This window comes from Chionomys nivalis, chromosome 16, assembly GCF_950005125.1.
Source record: "Chionomys nivalis chromosome 16, mChiNiv1.1, whole genome shotgun sequence".
Taxonomy (NCBI): domain Eukaryota; kingdom Metazoa; phylum Chordata; class Mammalia; order Rodentia; family Cricetidae; genus Chionomys; species Chionomys nivalis.
The window spans coordinates 26,176,769-26,189,950 of NC_080101.1; the positions used below are offsets into that span (position 1 = coordinate 26,176,769).

Genomic DNA, 13,182 nt, shown 5'->3' on the forward strand with positions numbered 1-13,182 from the left:
TAATAACCTGTTTGTGAACCCTTGATGGTGAACTCTTGGTAGGGACTTGAACGAGCTTGATTGTAAGGTATATAAGGCTTCACAGGTGTGTGTGTGTGTGTGTTCACATGACAACAAGTGGAGCAAGTTAGGGCACAAACAGGCAAGTGGAGTTTCCCACACTGTGTACCCTGGCAGAGAACATCAAGGAGCCCCACAATTCAAAATTCCATCCTGGCCTAGTTGCGTGCGCAGTGTATTTAACAAGGTAGGAGGATGGAGCATATTTCATTTAACGGTTTGTTAGCTTGATTTATGCCTTTTAAATATGAGGCATATGGGAAATGGCCTCCACGGGCACTCTTGTCCTGGGCCTTGCCAACACCTGGGAGGCCTGCCAGGTTGCACAGCGAGAGCGTCATCTTTCCTGCTGCAAGGATGGCCCTGTGGCGGATGCCGGAGAAATATAGCACCCAGGCTCACGGAGGTGGTGGGCACACACTGCCACTACCACACCCTTGGGCTCCTCTTTCCCCAGCCTCTGCCAGTTGGGGTCACAGACCACACTCAAGAGCGGCTCTTCCCCTTTCTATACACTTCCGTATCAACAGGCAAACTCCTTTCTCTGTGCTCATATAAACAACGCTGTCAGATGGGCTAGCTCGAGGGCATTACCCCATTCTCCTAAATGGCTGGGACCCAAAGAAGTTAGTGAACTTCACTGGGCTGCCAATGGGCTTAGCCCTTAGCAAACGGGCTTCCTAAGTCCCTAACCCTGGCTTTTCAGGAGGAAACTGCTGTAACAACCCTGGGTCCTGGTCCTAATTAGGGCTGATTAAAGTCACATCACCTTGATGGCCCTCCCAGAAAACCCCAGCCTCCCCCAGAGACCAAGTTGAGAGATGCAGCCGAACCTTTCCTGGTTTATCAAAACAAAGCAGCCCTCGGACCCTGTCGTTCCTCCAGCCCCAGTACCAGGCTCCACACACAAATGGCTGTGCCTGGCCGAGGCCCCAGTGGGATGGTGGTAGCTTCTCATCCAGTAGGGATGGCAGCAGGAGTCACGGGACCATACAAGGCCACAATCTCCCGTCTGTTGCAATGGGAACACGGGACTTCTGGGACTCCATCCTCCACCACAGAGGGGAGTTGCACAGAATTGAAGGGAGGAAAGCAGAATTACAGTTGGGGAGCCTGCTGCTCAGGGACCCTGAATTCTTCCTTCTCCATATCTCTCCACTGCTTCCTGCCCCGTCACCACTCCCTCCTCCTGACTGGCTCCGACCTTTCTCTTTCCCCACACTCGCAGCAGTCAGTGACAGATCGAGACAGCTTAGCACTTGCTCCTCAGTGTCCTAGCCACTGTCGCGTCCCTCTCCCAGCATGCATTGCCAGGGTCTTGCCCTTGCTTAATTTGTGGGCCCCTCTTCCAGCCCTCCCTGTCCCCAATCACTCATCTCCTTCATTCAGTATCCTGGACTGGACCACTTCCCACCTTGGCCTGTTGAGATCCAGCCTCGGTCTCCAGGTCTGAGCACAGACGTCACTGCCCACAAACTTCCAGGATGGTCTCTCCTGGGGTCACTAGTGTTTGGTGTTCCATCAGCTATGTTGTGCACACCGCTTTCACTGGAGCCGTTTCAGCCTTGGGCGCCATCATAGTCCCGAGCACGTCCTAGGTGCCTTCTGTGAGTGTCTGCTAGGGGACAGTAGCAGGGCAAAGCAGATAACCAGTGCTTTAATTTCCTGTGACAAGCAGAAGAAAATCCCCAGTGCAGTGTTCGGGATAACAGGAGAATTCTCTCACGTCTCTGTAACAAGTCTGAAGTTAGGATCACTGGGCCAAGATGCTGGTGCCGGCACAGTCCCACTCCCTGGGAAGCCCTGGGAAGTGGCTGCTCCTCAACTCCTCCAGCTTCTTCCTTCCTGGAGCTGCAGCGCTCCAGGGTCAAGTCTCTACGCCACCCGTCTCTTCTGTCCCATATAAGGGCACTCAAGTTCTCAACTTCTTCACATCTGCCAGCCTGTCTTGGCACTCACAGGATTCACACAGGAAGCCTCACACGTCAGGTTCTAGGGACCGGGACGAGACTACCCTGTGATCTGTTTGAGATCTTACATTTGTTCAGATTTCTGCTGCTTAACCTCTGGTTTCTAAGCCCGTGAGGTATTTATGTTGGGATCCAGTTCTCACAGCCGTGGCAGGCCTGTTGACGTGTTCTGAGAAAACAGTTGACATGACTCCGGGGGAGCCATTATCTGCTTTCCCCAGCTCTGAGGTGGCCGCACTGGAATGGATGGTTTCGCTGTAAATCAGTCTCCCGTACTTGCTGTGGGCCTGCAGTGCAATCTGCAGGGAAGCCAGAAACCCCATGACTCCCTGCCTCCACGGGCTTTAGGAAACGCTTGGCTGTTGCTGCTTCCCACGTGTGGGTGGAGGCTCCCCTTTCTAATATTCGCTTTCAGGGCACACACAACAGGGACTGCCTCCAGGGTACACTCAGGCAGCTGAACTTTGGGCTGTGAGAAAGCGGGCCTGTGAGGTCTGTGTTGAGTGGCAGCTTGTTGGCATGTCCTGCTTCCTGGCCCTGAGGGCTGTCGCCAGGCTATCTGCCCCTCCTGCTCCCGGGCAGTCGGGCAGTCTCGTGTGAGCTCCTCTGAGGTGTTTGTGGAGCTCCTTCCTGCAGCCCTCTGCAGATCCCTTACATCGACAAAAGCAAAGGCCGCACGTTCTATCCGCTTAAGGTGGAGACAGTTTTCAGTTCTTATTTTCATCAAGTCTCAGCAAATGCCAAAAGTTTTGCACCAAAGATTCCACAGTGCCTTGATCGGTGAGTAAGCCTGAAGATGTTTGTGCAGCCCCACAGATATTGACATGGCATTTGGAACTCTTAAATATGCTCGGCTGGGGGGAAGGGAGTTCGCTGCCCTTTGGCTTTAGTGAGTCTGAAAAACGGGGTAAGCATCTTTGAGAATCACCCAAGGCATCAAGGGCTCCTGCCCAGCCCCTTGTTTTGCTCCTGCTCTGGAGCTTTAGGAAAAAGTACCAGCAGGGCTGACAGTGTTCCCATCTTCCCCAGGCTGTAGTGGATAAAGCTGATAGACAGGAGACCTGTCAGGGCAGTGTGCGTGAAGGAGCATGACTGGTCCCTGTGGTCCCTGTGGTCCCTGTGGGCCCTGTGGGTCTTGGGCACTGTAGTTCTCACTAGTAGTCAAGGATTGGGAAACATGACCTCTAGGACCCTTGCGATGAAGTTGCACACTGAAATGACCGTTTTGGTCTCTGAGGAGGTTACAGGTGAGGACAAGGACAGAAGGGGCATCTGGGGCCAGAAGGAAAGTCTGGAGCAAACTGCAGGGTAGAACAGGACTGACTGTGCTGTGCCCTGACGGGGAGCGACCTGCTCCTCTGGCCGCAGCACCGCGGCTTTCTCTGCTCCTCTCTTCCAGCCCGCCTAGCTCATGCACACTTTTCTGTTCTCCTACATAGACAAACTGTCTCCAGGAACCCACATGTGTTAATTCCCTATTCCACCCATAACAAATGATCATAACACAGTGACTTAAAACAACGGAAATGTTTCTCTTCTAATTCTCGAAGTTAGAAGCCCAAAACAATGAAATCGTGCTAACGTCAGGGTATTGAGCTCCTTCTGGACTCGCGGAAGGGAGGGCTGTTTGCTTTCACCCTCTAGCTTGTGGATACTGCAAGCATCCTTTGACTTGTGGTCCCATTGTTTCATATTTAAAGTTGGCAGTGTTGGGCCTCAGGTTCATTGCCACCTTTCCCTCCCAGTCCTCCTCTACCTCCTGCTAGAGGAGCGTGTGCTTACCTCAGGTTCATTGCCCAACCAGGCTAATTCCCTTTGCTTCAGGACAGTTCACTGGCGACCGTAATTCTCTCTGTCACCTTCATTTCCCGCTGCTATGGAGTCTTACTTATTCACAGGATCTAGGGACTAGGATGTCAGGAAAGGAAGGCTTTTCCTGCCCTGGTGAGACTATCCCTGATTCTAAGTTCTGCCAGTCAGGCTTAAGGGCTGGGGCCTAGAACCTGGCAGGATGTGGCTAAATTTAGCAGGCACTCCTGTGTGGTCTGCCAATTCTTACAAAATCATGCTCGGCGCAGGTGGTGGATATCATTGGGACACTTTATTCCCACCCCATGCAGAGACCCTTCCCAGGGTTAGAACAGAATCCAGTGCACTGGACGGGTTTAGAAAGGCCCCCAGAGGCTAGCCAGTCAAGAATTGGAGACTCAGCACTGATGAGAGGTGGAGCCATTGCCCTCTGGGTGCTTCTCAAGAGGAAGAACGGCTTTTGCTTCTCCTGTGGGGTTCTCAGCCCCATGCCTCCTGCTTTTTGCTTGCGCTCTCATTGGGCCTTCTGAGGAACTCTGGCTTGGGCTGGGTCCCAGAGTGCACACCTGTTGCTCGTTTCTGACTCTTTGCTGCCCTCTTGTGGTCTGAGTCATTCTGCCGTGCTAGGAACGGACTAAGGAACCCAGACACAAGAAGCCACAGGAGGTCCATTCTCTTGTTAGTTATTAACTCTTTAGGAATTTTCTAAGAAATACTAAGTGCTGGTTCTGGGTCCAGTGTGGCATTTCAGACCCAGCTGCTGCCCTCAGGGAGCTCACAGTCTAATTTGGGAGACAGGTTAATAAAAAGTACATCATCCCATGTAGTGTGTTAAAAGTTATGGCATGGAGGAGACCTCAGTCAGTGAAATACCTGTGTGCAAGCTTGAGGCCCTGAGTTCCCTCTGAACCCACATTGAAAATAAAAATCTAGGCACGGTGGCACACATTTGTCATTCCGGCTCTGGGAGGGCAGAGCCAGAGGATCACGGGGCCTGCTGGCCAGCTTGCTTGTTTGGGTGAGCTCTAGGCCAGCGGGGAACTATCAAGATAAGGTGGAAAGTGTCCCCTGAGGAGTGACTCTGAGGTTGTGCTACGGACTCCTTATGCATCCACATGTGCAGATAGATAGATAGATAGATAGATAGATAGATAGATAGATAGATGAAAGATTAAAAAAAAAAAACAGGAATGTATACAGTGCCCAGGAAGTTGGGGGAAGGGATTGTTGAGGTGACTGGAGCAATGGAATGGAGTGGAGGCAATCAAGAGAGATGTCTCAGAGATCGTTTGAGTCAAAGCTTGAAGATTAGATTTGCCAATCAGAAGTGGGTAAGGGACCAGTATTGTCATCTAAGAGCCCCAGAGAGACCAGAGCACATAGGCACCTGGGGACCAGACAGTGTGGGCTCCTGGGGAGCAGACAGTGTGGGCACCCGGGGACCAGAGCACATGGGAGCCTGGGAGGACTGGGTCTTAAGCTTTGCAGGGCTAGAGGAGAAGAGCAGGAGAGGCAGAGTGACCATGATAGACAGGCCCCTGCTGGCACCATCATCACCCTCTTGAGCGTCAGGGCATGAGGCAAGGCTCTGATGGAGATGTCTGGAATGTGCTCAGGACCTGAGCCCTTGACCTCCCAAATAGCTCAGTCCTATGTGGATAAATCCACCGAGGAGTCTCTGGGCGTGGGGAGAAACTGGCAGCCCTCAGACGCTTTCTGAGGTCTTGTTACACTTCGGGAGAAGGTACTACAGAGGCAGAGGTCCTGCCTGAGCCAAGGAGACTTGGAGTCTGGTCCCAGCAGCCAGACTGTCAGACACTGATAGGAGGACCTTGGGCATGATCCTGGGGCTTCCTGTTCCTAAAATAGGGGGCAGTGGGTGGAGAAACAGGACTGACTGCACCCTAAGGAGTTTCCTGGTCCTGCCACTCCGGGGCTGGTGTCCACACTAAGGACTTTCCTGGTCCTGCCTCTCCGGGGCTGGTGTCCACACTAATGTCATCTAGCCAGCCTAGGAAGCTCTGGAGTCCACCCGTCTCTACTCTAAATGGGCAGAGATACACAGTCCTTCCACACTTCCACTGGAAAAGCCCCCCAAACTGCCTTGGAGACCAGAACGAACTCTCAGGACCACCACACCGGGAATGGGTGCCCAACAGCTTGGGAATCTGGAGCCTTGGAGCTGGTAGATGAGGGGACCATACCTTGGGTACTTCTCTGGGTCACAGTCCATGGTATGTGAGTCTGGGCTAAGATTCTGACTAAGCTTCCACCAAAGGCCCTTGTTTTGTTACTTTTCTAGTGCTGTGATGAGACACTATGGCCAAGACAGCTTGTAAAACTAAAGCATTTAATTGGGGGCTTGCTTACACTTTTAGACGATCAGTCCATTATCATCATGGCAGGGAGCATAGTGGCAGACAGAAGACAGGCATGATGCTAAAGAAGTAGCTGAGAGTTCACATCCGTTCCACAAGTTTCAGGCAGAGAGAGAGAGAGAGAGAGAGAGAGAGAGAGAGAGAGAGAGAATGCGAGTGGTGCCTGGGCCTACTATTAGCTTTTGAAACCTCAGAGTCACCTCCAGTGGCACACCTCCTCCAACAAGGCCACACCTCCAGATCTTTCCCATGAACTGAGGACCAAGTGTTCAAATATAAGAGCCTGTGGGAGCCATTATGGTTCGAACCACCACAGGCCCTCTCCTGGTGGTACTCCTTGAAAACAGTACAGTGACTAGGTTGCAGTGGCCTTGTAGATAAAGGGGCTACAGTCAAGATTTGCTTTAGAAGAAGTGAAAACATTTGTGGGAATTGTGCACACACTGGATGCATATGGGGTGAGGTGAACCTGACGCCTTCAAGGCCCTCCCCCGCTGAGAGGTTGGGGTGCTTGTTTGGTACAGAGAGGAACATGGGAGACACATGGAGTTCTGAGGAGGTTGGATGGTCTTGCTGGGTCTTACGTTGGGCCATGATCAAGCGAGATTCTGATGTGGAGATTAAACACGAATCCAGTGCTGAGGAAGGACGCCATCCCAGCCCCTGGCCCCACAGTCAGCACAAAGCAGCTTGACTCAGGCCTAGATCTATCTGCAAATGCCTCCAGTACCACTGTTTGCCAAAAGGCTAGCCAAGAGGGCCCCTGGCAGTTCTCTCTGGTTATCTACCTGAATCTTGCCTGGGAGCAAATCGCCTCATTTGCTTAGCAGGGGATGGGGTGGGGTAGGAGAGACTGAAGCCGTAGGAGGAGCAGGGCCAGACAGCACCCACCACCCCTTTCATGCTGGAGTGCCCAGGGCTCACACCAGCTTTTGTCTACTGGGCATCAATGGTCTGACCACTTAAGGCTGAGAACTCCCACTCACTCCTGCCCGGCCTTCCTTCTGCTTTTTCTCACATTATCGTGGATATTAGCCCCTACCAGACCGGAGATCCTGCAGGGGGCCCACCCTGGATCTCCCACAAGACTGTAAAGAGGAGGGCAGGATCCCAGACAGGCCCTGTGCCATAGGCTTATTCCCTTTTCAGGACTTTACGACAGTCTGATGCCTCGGGGGGAGTGGGGGGGGGATGTACTTCGCCTCTGAGATTCCAGAAAGGAAACTGGCAGGCTGGCATTAATAAACGTTCTGCGAAATGCCTGCAGATCGCAACATTAACTTTTATTAACTATTACATTTAATGCTCATAAAAATTTCATCATACTTGAAAACAATTTGAGGTTAGACTGCCTCACTTTGCAAATGTTCCCAAGTCCACACCGTGATTGCTAAGAAATCACAGCTAATAATCTCTCACATCGCTCATGGTCAAGTGGTTTCCAAAGCAAGACTATGGATATGAGGTTTTTGTAATTTTCGAGCCAAAATTAATAGTGTGCTGTAGTTATTGTGCTGTAGGGGCAGAGGGTGGTACTTGTGTGCCCGGGGAGAAGGGACCTGGCACAGACCCGATTCCCTGTTAAACCCCCTTGACCACAATGAGTAAAGGCAAGGCCTTCAGATGACGAGGTGTCAGCGGCCCTGGTTCCTCCCTTTGGTTTGTGGATCATCTCCATAGGAGCCTAAGGACACCTTGCCAGGCCTGGAGAGAAGAAAGTGTGACATCTCGTAAACCCAGGGATGACGTTAGCCTGGTCAGGGCGTACCAGGCTCAGAGAAGGGAGGGGCATGTGCTTCTGTGGAGGGCAGTGTAAAGATAGGGAACACACCACAGTCCATATTCCCATGGGGAAGTGAGAAGCCCATCAAAAGCCTTCAGAGGTGTCTGTGCCACTGTCCCTACACATGGGAGGGACCTAGCAAGATAGTTCTCACCTGGAGAAACTTGTGCTGGTCAGGGAGGGGAGGGGGATGAGCAAACCAAGGGCCAGAACATGATGGTACACATAGGCCCTGGGCCGTGCATTGTCCTGTCTGCACTTGGGCCCTCCTGGACCAGCTCTGGGCTGTGTTTTGCCTCTTTGGCTTGCGGGAATCCATGCTCCTCTATTCTAAGACCTTGTCAGCTGTCAGCTGGACCAGCCACCACCTCTAACTCACTGCACCTAAGACAACTCTCTCCGAGCCCAGAGCCCCCAGAAGCAGCCGGAGTCAGTAAGGTGAGGCCTTTGTCCTCCAAAGAAAGTGTTCTCAAATGATACCAAATCTCCACGTCTCTGCCACCCACCCCCTAACCTGCAGGGTGTTTACCGTCCGTCCGGAGAAATGATACACACTTGTTACCCAAGTTGCCACTGAAAGCGCCTTGTGAGACAGGAATGTTCACCCTAGTTCAGAAGCAAGTTAACAGCTCTGGTGGTGATGTACCTAGTTTGGATCACGCCTTAGGCGACCTGGGAGCAAGCAGACTGAGTGAGGTCTAGAACTCTTATCTCAAGTTCAGCCAGCCTTGGTGCCCCTGGGGAACCAGGAGGAGACTGTTTGATAGTCTCTGGGCCCCGGGGAAGAATATGGCTTCCCTGGTGCTCCCCTGAGGCGCCAGACTCTGCTGGGATGCTAGGACACTGTGCTTCAGGTTCTGGGGTATTCCTTTCCCCATCCCTAGCCATCTGCCAATGTGAATCGGCCTTGGGCTAGCCAACATTTACTCTCTCAGGCTACCTATTATTCAATAAATTCCTCTATGTAGACCCCGGGGCCTTGCCCAGTGTCAGCTCAACCCCAGGCCACCACCAACCGTGATCTGCTTGCTTGGAGCTGTTGGGACTATGTGCCCCAGTCTCATGATTGCTTTTGGGGTTAGACCCAGTCTGGAGCTCCTCTCGGAGGCGGGACTATGCCCGTTCCCAACACCCAGTAGATGTCTGAGAGCTGTAGATAGAACTCACGTAAATACTACCCTTACTGTTTGCTCGCGTAACTGGCCTGAGCGGAGTCCAGGCTCAGGGTCCAGGGTGTCATTACGCGGGGCTTGTGCTCCACTTAAACGCCGCCCTAGTCCTTCCAGTATTGGCTCTGGCTGCTCTCTGGAAGATACTGAGACAATGGCCCTTGTTACCCTCTGTTTGAGCTATTTATTTTTTTCTCTCCACTTTTCCCTCCTTCCCCTCCCAGGGGACTCGCCTCTCGCCCTCATCCCTCATGTTTTCCCTTTCACTTGCTGTCACTCTCATTGTCCTCCTGGGGCCTGGAAGGCAGGGTGACAGGCAAGAGGAGCCCAACCAGGCTGGGGAGGCTGGAAATATAGTCATTAATGGGAGCCGGGAAGCCCAGATGTCCTCCCTGAATGCGGGTAATTTGTTTTTAATGAAAAACCACGCGGTGACCCTGAACAAATGAATTGTCTTTATAAGGAGCCGATGTGCAGAGGCACAAATTAAGGACTTAAGGGAGACTCAATGCCAGGCTGGAAAGGAAGGAAAGAAGAAGCAAGGAGGGGGTGAAAACGCGAGAGAAATGAAAGACTTTAAAACGACAACTGTCTCCTCCTGTTCTTTTGTCTAAAGAACATCCCAGCTCAAAAATGCTTTGGGAACTGTTCTGCCGGACCGGAGTTCAGGACAGTTGGGACTGTCTTGAGGCATTTTTCACCCAAGTGCTAAGAATATGACCTCTTATTTGCTCAGAGCTTTCTAGTTTCTGAACCTCGCAGCTTAGTTGTTGGCCCAGTTTACAGAGATGAAAACTGAGGCCCAGCAGAAAGGGCTGCTTTAGAGCCGCACAGCAAGTGCAGGTCTTGGAGGACAAGGGAAGGACCACCCGCTCCAAGTTTGGCTCTTCGACATTCCGTACTTGTGTCTAGAAGTGGCTTTCTCTGTGAGGCGCCAGAGGAGGGTTGTGGCCTGAGTTGGTCTGTGACAAGCGACAGCGCCATGTCTATTCTGAGGGACTGGGACTGAATTAAATGCACTGGTACTTGGGGAATGAAGGAGTCATACAGAGAGAACACCCAGGAATGACACTGAGGGTGGGGGGCAAAGACGAAAACAGAAAAAAAAACTGATTGACACAAAAAGTTCTGTGTCTGACTTTACCCACTCAGGAATCAGCCCTGCAGCCTCCACCTCCCGGGCTCTTTTATGAGGGGATGGAGCAGATCATGATGGGAGGGGCAGCCATGTGGGCACTGTCTCAAGAGAGGCTGCAGCTAGCCGCTCTGCCCACAGTGAGCAAGTCCACCCTGTTGGACAGGTGGTTGAAGCAGGCCTGGGTTGGGGACTGCAGATGGGTTCCGTGCTAACGCCTACCCTCGGGGTCCAGAAAGGTCTCCAGGCAGTCTGCAGCAATGTCACCCTTCATCGGGGATAGAGAGGCCTGGAGTCCCAAGCTAAGGACAGGAGAGGCTGTGGGCAGAGTCACAGGGAAGGCAAAAGGAATGGCCAGTCTGTCTTCATGTCCCCACATCGCCTCAGTCTTTCTTGAAGCAAGGAAAGGAAGCATCTTGCCTCCCACCCTCACACAGACTTGGTGTTTCCAGAATGTTCCAGGCACCAGAGCTTCTAATCAGTGTTTGAAAAACCCTGGTCCCCCTTGCTCTCCATCATGTTCCTGCTGGGGCCTGTGGGCCTGGCCAGTTCTGAGTGCCCTTCCTGCTCTGACCCAGTGGATATAGATGGTGACCTCCTCAGGCCAACAGAGTAGGCCTAGAACCTGAGGCATTGTGTGTGTGTGTGTGTGTGTGTGTGTGTGTGTGTGTCGGGGGGGAGGGGTTCTGCTCCTTCCAGCTCTGCTTTTTACCCTAGTCAGGTATCTGGACAAAATGCAATGACTGTGTTCTTTCTCTGGGTTCAATCCCTCTGGAAGTGGGAACCTAACCAGAAAATTGGGCAAACAGAAAACTCAGACCGCAGCCCATGGCCTGCGGTCACGAAGTCTTCACCCTGGGTTAGTCCTTTGCCTCCCAGTACTGACTGAGTCCTTGCTTCCCCAGCTACCAGAAGCAGACCCTCCTCACAGCAGGCATCCTGGAATTGAGGGGTTTATTCTTTACCACCTTCCAAGGTGGATTTCAGCCCCATCAGGCTGGCCAGAAATCCCCATCACAGACCAGCAGGGCTGCCCACCTTCCTTGTAGGGCTGGACACATGACCACCCCACCCTTGCAAGGCAGCTACACTGCTCACCTTGGTGCCCAGCCCTGCTCCTGGAGTGGCCACACCCCTCCCCATTCCAGCCCGGGATACAGGGCCTCTCTGGATGCATCCCAGGGCATCCTTCCAGAGATGCACTAACGCACTTCCAACCAAAACACGGGCAAGTTGCTCTTTCTACAGTGGACAATTACAAACACCAGGCAGGGCTGCCAACTGGCAAGTAAATTCCGGAAGTGGCTTGGCTTCGTTACATTGCCAGGGAGCCAGCTGGGTGGGGTCCTCCCTTATGAGCTACCCTCTGGCCGTCCCACTTCACTGGCGTTCGTTCCCGCGTTCATTCTCCAGGTAATCGCAGGTTCTTCCGTGTGGCTGAGCCCAGGTCACAGTGTGGGCACAGACACAACCAAATGGTTCTGAGGCCCCAAGAGCTTCTCTGAGGAGAAGTGACCGTGTTTCATGTTTAGGACGGAGGGAAGACAACTTGAACGTGGTGTTTGGGAGTGGCTTTGCTGGAATGGTGGGCCCAGGAGGGAAAGAGGATACAACAAGGAGGAGCTCTGAGGGACACGGCAGCTGGAGGCTGGCCTGCCCACGGGGATGCGTGCCTGACTGGTGACCAGCTCCAGTCCCATTCATGATGGGAAGGCTGGAGCGTGCAAATCTCAGTCCCGAAGCCCGGGGCTGATCCGCGTGTACAAACAGGAGGCTCAGTATTTAGGGGCAGGGAGGAACAAGGGAGGTACCCTGAATGGCTGCCTGCTTTGGAAATTTCTATGCATTTGTAATAACAAAATTACCATAATTTGCTCGTTAACGCAGCTAGATCAGTCAAGCATTGTTCCTTCGCAGGCGGGCTGGGAGGTGCGCGCCTCTCTGCACACTCCGCACACCCCAGCCCGCCTGCCAGCCCGTTGGAGCACTAGAAATTAGCATGCAAATGGTCCTAATTCGGTGGGCGAGCTGTCAGGCAGGCCTCTCCGGCCTCGTCTCCATGAAGGCCCTGACAGCCCAGCTCCAGAGCTGGCCCACCCTCCTTGCTCCAGCCAGGAGGAGCTCTGAGGGGCACCTCCAGACTGACAGCTTGGCGGCCTCCCTCCCTCGGCTAGCGCCATCAGGCCTGGCGGCAGACTCCCTAGGGAGCAGGCAGGGCCTGCCACCATGCTGGCCTGAGGCAGGCTAGCGGGTGGGCTGCGGGGGAGGCTGGACCATGCTCGGGCCCACAGGCCTTGGCTGGCTTGGGCATATGGGGCGACATGAGAATGGAGAGGTGTTCCCTGACTGAGGCTCCAAGTGACCCCATGGCGCTCTGGGAGTACCTTCTCTATCCACACGTGTGCAGGAAGGTGGTTCAACTCCTGATTCCAGGATGGCTGGGCTCAGAGGGAGCTCTGCTTCTATCCCTTCTCAATGATGCCCTCTCTCTGCGCTCCTTGTGAGGGGGTGCAGGCCTTGCATGGTTGAGGCAGTGAAATTACCCGAGATCTTCCAAGCACTGACCCTCATTGACTACTTCCACCCCTCAGCCCCTGGCCTTTCACTGTCCATCTGAAAGTCAGGCGGGCACCACCCCACTTCATGGAGGATGGAGCTGGGGCATGCTTCCCCTTGTGACTTCAGGTACTAGGACAGAGCCCTGTAGTCTCACAGAGCCTTTTGCTTTTTTCTTTTTATGAGGTGAAGGCTGACTCCGGTGCCCAGGCTAGCCTTGAACTCCAGTATGTTCTATTTCAGTTCTTTCGTAGTGCTGAGGGTGCCACCCAGGGCAAACACTCAATCATGGGACCGCCGTCAGAGCTCTTTGAAGGGAAAT

General features: G+C 53.2%; 1 protein-coding gene across 1 annotated transcript in view; it reads left to right on the forward strand.

Moving 5' to 3' along the window:
• Nucleotides 1-13,182, forward strand: part of Pax5 (paired box 5) — a 162,608-nt gene that overhangs the window by 125,870 nt on the left and 23,556 nt on the right. The window lies entirely within an intron of this gene.